The following is a 6,398-nucleotide window of genomic DNA, read 5'->3' as shown; positions in this document are numbered from 1 at the left end:
GAATTTCTGGGCTACTCTGCTAACACTGAAGGGGTCGCAGTTCACCAGGTACACACGTGAAGTGCCTCAGCACTACGGGTTACATGGGATTTACTGCTACGGTCGTCAGCCGTTATGGTTGTGTACATGCGGTTCTCCTGGAAATGACACGAACGAGCCGTATGGTCAGCTGAAACCACAAACATTTCCTGCTGTTCCTGTCCTGCCAGAGGTGCTGGAGCGGACAGGACTTTCTGTTATCCGGGAGCTGAAGAGCTGGTTTGTTTTATTGTAATGAGAGTTCGCACTTCCCTATCCTCATTTCCTTTTCGTCAACGCTATCTCCAACCTCAGTTTCAGTATTGACCTTTGGTGCTTGTGGTAGTTAAAACCAAAACAGAACAAAAAACCCCACCTTCCTCTATAATGTTGAGAAGAACACTGAAAATGTCGCAGCAGAAACATCAGCTTCTTCACTTTGACTTGAAGGGGAGCTCTTTATGCTTTTGGTTCTCTGTTCAGAGGTTAAAGACTTAAAAATCAGCTCCTCACAGAGGAGCTCTTGAATTCCCTTCTCTGTGACGACTTAAAAATCCAAGGTAGACTCTGTATACTGTTGCGGTCCATGGATATGAGGAAGTTAGAGACCTACTTTGTAGCCATGCATTGCAGTTCCTTTAGTTCTCTGTAGCTCTCTGTGGGCTTGAGATGGACTTGACCAAAACCATGCTATGACTGGGGTCTGGTCTTAAAGGCCTCCCTCACTAAAGGCAAGCGAGAGAGGCTAGGGTTTTGCAATGGAGATCTCTCCTCAGCCCTGTGGGCATCCCACAAGGCAGTAGAAGTAGCGTAAGGATTCTATACAAGTGAGTGGCGTTCCAGCATGGGTGATGTGGCAAGTGGTTGCCCAAAAACATGCATGATAACCCTGCGTTCATCCTGGTGCGTGCTCTGCCTGATGCCTTTGGCCTTCTTGCTGATGGCTCCCTGTTTTTCTTTTCTTGAAGATCATCAGTGCGTTTATGGAACCCCCAGGCACAAACCCGGGCTGTGCTCTGGGTGGGTTAGGGAGCTGGTGTTCTTCGTGTCTGTGCTCTTCCTTTGGAATGTGTGCTGAAAGAGTTGTTCTGCGTGGTCCCATGCGTGGATGGAAGAGCATGCCGTGTGTCCCTGGTTCTGGGCTGCCAAGAATCTTTACTCCCTGTAGGTAAAGCTACACCTGCTTCCTTCCACTTGTGAAAAAAAACCACACCGAAACCACCACACCAAAACAACCCCAAAACAAAGCACCCCTGCTAGTTATTTAGACAAGCATTTTTAGTTGCACATTTAAGAAGTTACCTTCAAAATTTTCAAGTTCAGGAGCATTTCCGAATCTGTTGCTGCTCTTACCTTTTTTCATCTCACCCTCCTATAGCCTGATTTTTTCATACGAATGAAATATATATTACTGAAAACAGGATTGCAGGTTTTGCTTGTAAGCTTCCTAGAGCACAGATAACGTCAATCCTGTCCTATCAGTCACCTGTTGCATACATAAGGATAGTATAAGCAATTAAAAAAATGTTAAATTATTACACTAAGAATTATATAAACACTTGCTACAGGGTAGGGGTTTTTGGTTTTTTTTTTTGTATAAAACTCTTGGTCTGTTTGCTGACAGAATGCTTTTTTTTTCAGTGAGCAAGCCAGTAGCATCTTGGTTAAACACGGTAGCTGTGTTACAAGGCAGCAGCAACCCCTGCTAAGGCTTAGGTTCTTCCAAGTACGATACATCAGCCAAGCTGAAAGACAGTTCCAAGAGCTTTCAGAAATCTTAAGCTGAGCAGCAGTAAACTTTTGAACTTGAAACTTGTTTGGGACTTTCTGATTGTAAAAGGTACTTTTTACTGTAAGCCCAGTGGAAAACACTTGCGTAATACCAGTATCTTTTTAAATAAAAAAAGGCAGAGGAAAAATAGATATTTTAGGCAAAAACAATTTGTGATCCTGCTACATCGGATCTTAAGATGGGATTGTAATTTTCCAAGAAGTAAAAGAAGTTACCATTACTGTACTATTGAAATCAGTTCTGTTCTCCCTGTTCTGTGGTCAGATGGAGTGCTTGCTACTGTGGCACTGTTTTGGGGAGGGAGGAAAGGTGGGCATTTTGGCAAGCATGTAAAAATACCTTTTCTAAAGATACTGGCTCTTTACCAGCCCAAACACAGGACTGGCCATCAGTAACTGATCTGGCACTCTGGCAGGACCTATTAAGTTAGTGATGTAAATTTTTGGGGTGAAAACCTGTCTCCAAGTCAAAATTTCCAGTGCCTCCAAACGTCTAGACTTTGCCTACTAGTGTGTGAAAGTTGTGTTTAAAATTGGGAGTGTAGCTCAGACTGTGTAACAATGACTTGTTTTCAGTGAGCCAAGAGATTGAATTGATGGAGCATGGATTGAGGGGCTGACCCAAGCCTTGCTGAAGGCAGCAGGGAGATGTTCTTGCTCGAGGCAGGATGGGGAATGTGTTAGTTCCAGGAACTATTTAAAATATTCCTGGCAATAGAGCTGAATTTGATAAGCACTTGCTTTATCCTGACTGTCTTCTGCTGGTTAGGGGCTAGAGAATTTTCACTATGATACTACAGCCAGCTACGCTTGTTTGATTTCCCCAGCAGGTGAACTTTTTCAGATGAGGAAGACAGTCGTAACGCTTTTCTCTGGTTCTGATGCAATAAATGACTGTTTCCTTTAGCAAAGCAAATATCTCACTGGGGTGTGTAGACCAAAACACCTGTGGTGTTCCACACTACCAGTTTCAAGAGAATGTTATTTCCATACGAATGTCTAACACCATCACGAAAGTGGTTTTGCACAGGGAGCCTCCTCTTCTTGAAAGTCATGCTTTGGCCTCTCCGTTGCCTCCAGGAGCTGCCACGGCAAGGCTGTCTTGCTTTGAGGTTGGTAATCATGCTTTCTGATCAAGGTCTAGTTGTATCACAAACCAGTAAATCCTCCGTCTTCAGCTTCACATAGGAACATCCTTTAGTGGGGGGATCTTCCCCTCTGAAACCTTCTCCCATTGAGGCTCTTTGCTTCTTGAACATAACAATGCCATTGAGCAGCAATAAATCTTTGCGCTGGGAAAACTCAGCATGCTTGTCAGTGTGAGGGAACTCAGCAGGGAAAGGAAACGTCTGTGAAACCACAGCCTTGGGTGCTCAAATTTTTATATCTGCACTGGTGAGCAAAAGGGTTTGAGACCATCTGAAAAATTGAACGTGATCCTTTATTTTCATGGTCTTCTGTTTCTCAACTAGTGATCGCCTAGGTAAAGGCTCTTAACAGATCTCAGGAACTGCGTAAGGGTCTTCCTGGCTGATTACGATTTGCATGGTGTTGAAGTCTCTTGCTCATGGCTTTTTACAGTAGATGAGTTTAGTCATTTCACTACAAATGAAAGACGAGTGCAAACTTCTCGTACCTGATTTCCTTCTCGTTTCTTTTTATAAGCTCTGGTTTATTCTTACTTACGTAGTAAAAAAAAATGTTTTACTGAGAAGTAGGAGTTAGTTAAAACGATACTATGTGGGGTTGTATGCTTTGCTCTGTTGCCTTCCTGGGCTATAAATAACACAGCAACTTTCTCTTTCCTTTCCAATAGTACAGCTCCGTGGTGGTCTTGCTCTGAGGCATGTGGCATTCTGCAAGTTTAAATGGAGCAAAGAAGATCCTCCTTCTCCAGGGACGTGGAGTCAAAGGCTCTGGGTGTTCTGCTTTTATAGCTGTTCCGGGTAGCAGAGAACTGACGTTACGGCCTTAGGAACACTTTCCTGTTTCTGCGGCCACTAACCTACCCAGCCAGAGATCTGTGCATGAGAGGAAGTTTTGTGCCAGAGGCAGGAGAGACGAGGCAGCGTGCTGCCCTTTCATCCCGTGCCTGCCCGCGCGCTGCTTTGCACAGCAGCAGGGCAGCCTGGGTCCCAAAGTGTTCCCCGGAGCCTGGGTGCGGTGCAAAGGCGTAACCATGACTGGAACCAGCTGGGAAGTGGTGGTGAGGTTTGCTGACCAGCCACCGGTCTTTGGCTTAAACAGGACGCCACTACTACGGGATTGGCCAGCCTGCTTCCCCCCACAAAGTATGCACGCAGCGGGGAATTTCTGGCCAAGGAAGGGCAGCCCTGCTCTGGTGTGTCACCTTGGGACAGTGGCAGAGGTGCTCTCCTTCCGCAGCAGGGTAACCCCACCCTCCCTGGCCCTGTGGGCAGAGGGCACCGCACCTGCAGAGCTCTCTGCAGCACCCAAAGGGTCCCAGATGTTAACACCCTCCTAAAGCATCCAACCCTCCCCTCTGCCTAAAAGGAGATTTGGTGCGTGTTTGTTTGCAGCGAGGTTAGGAACAAGCAGAGGAAAACCTCAGGTGTCTATTGGGAAGTGCTTGTTGGTCTTTCCTGCGAACAGGCTGCGTGTCTCTGAAATGGTCTTTCAATCGAGGCACCAGTATATTAGGGGGGTTGGTTTGGTTTAATTTTTGATATTTTGCTGTAGTCTTCTACAGCAGGTTCCCTCAGATTTGGAGGTGTTTGAATGAGGCTTTGCAATATCAGGTGCTCAGCAACATGCTGATTTTTTTTTTTAAATAATTTTTTCCGTATGTCCCTGAAGGTCAGTAATTTGCCAGAGACAAGAGGAAGAGGGGAACGAGGCTGAAATAACTTGTTGAAGAATCCCAACTTTTCTCTTGCCCCACAATTCCTATGCTCTTCTTACTGCCTAGTGCTGTGGATCCCTGCCACAGTGGGTTTGACTAATCTTTGCCTGTGACTCAGAACAGAAATGTGTCAGGAACATTCTTTTTTTTTTTTCTTTTGAAAAATGAAGTGAAATTTTATCAACCTGTAGAGTTAAATGAGAGCTCAGCCAGCCAAATGAGGAAGTAAAACCTTCCTATAGAATGATCTCTAATCTGTTCACTGCACTTATTTGCTCTCAGTTGACATCAGCCTTGCCATAAAGCCTCTAAGTACGGGCTGATGACTTCCTTGTGAGCCCAGTGCTGCTCGGAATCCAGCTTCTGGCTGGCGAATGGAGGGACGGTATCGCTGAGACGCAGAAATTGCAGCTGTCAGGTAAGGTGCAGAGCAAGCGGGGCTACCTGGGAGTACGGCTCGCTCTCTGGGGTGTTTGCTTTTGCTGGTTTTGGCAAAGGCAGCAAGGAAGGCAGGGAAGAAAGAAGTAAATCTTCTCTTAGTCATCAAGACAACAAACAACTGATCTTGTTGTTGAGAGTTTGTGTGTATCTCTAATTTGTGAAAGTAAAATTTCTTATTTTTCTGAAAGCGGAGCAGCCTGTCTTCTTTCAGAGAAAAGTGGCCCATGGAAGAGCTCAAATGGAATGGCAGGCTGAGGTGGTCCGCAGCCTGGTTCTCAGGGACAGAGGAGGAAGAAGAGGCAGCCCAGACCTAAGGTGTGAGGGGGAGCACTGTGGTGGCAGGGAGCTGTTTCTGCGCTCCTGGTGTTCCTCAGCATGCACGCCTGTTTTTTTAGAGGAAACTCAAACCTGCTCTGCCTTGACCAAATGCCAGGTCTGCCTGGGGCCATGTCCCCTATGCCCCTGCTCGGGCAGGACGGGGCTTTGGTGGGGGCGTTGAGGCCGCTGGAGGTGCTGCTTAAACACATACCCGTGGGGCACCCCGTCCTGCTCTGGCTGTGTGCAAGTGGAGCAAAGAACTGGTGGAAGGAAGGTGAGAAATTAGAATATAAGCACTCTGTTTTTGGAAAGTTTTCATAAAAATTTCAAATTATTATTTTGTAATCTTCTAAATCTGTCAAAATATAAAAAAGACAGAAGACCTTGACAGGTGTCTCAATTTTTTTTTTTTTTTTGTCAAATGTATTTTTTTTAATAGCTAAAATGTTACGATTAAAATAGAATTTTGGAAACATGACTAAAGCCATTCCGTGTGTGTGTACGCACACAGAGAGGGCTGCTAGGACATAGGATGGGCACACAATTACCTGTGGATAAGAGGTGAGGGGGAGAAAGTGACAGGAGGAAATGGAAGTAGTCTGAAAAATGAGAGTCATAAAGTTTATAAATGGGATTTCACAACCTGTTTGTCTGTGATAGCAAAAGCTGGACTCTGTGATGCACAATTTCCCCTCTTGTCATCTGTTTTTGTGCTGGTTATAAGCAACCAGCTGACCTGTTGGACTTGGGCACGCTACTGACTGTTAGTCTAAAGTGTAAGCTTATGATTTTATTATCCTTTAATTCTCTCTGAAAGGGTGACCTCAGCACTGGCTGTGACCAAGGCTTTTATCTCAGGGTTGCAAACTTGGTCTCTCTGGGATGAAAACCCTGCAGTCACAAAATTGCTTATTTTTAATATCTGGCCAAACTGCAGCAGAAATGGAGTGGCTGATTTTGCAGAACT

This window comes from Chlamydotis macqueenii, chromosome 3, assembly GCF_036417535.1.
Source record: "Chlamydotis macqueenii isolate bChlMac1 chromosome 3, bChlMac1.mat, whole genome shotgun sequence".
Taxonomy (NCBI): Eukaryota; Metazoa; Chordata; class Aves; order Otidiformes; family Otididae; genus Chlamydotis; species Chlamydotis macqueenii.
Note: the sequence above shows the minus strand (reverse complement) of the source record.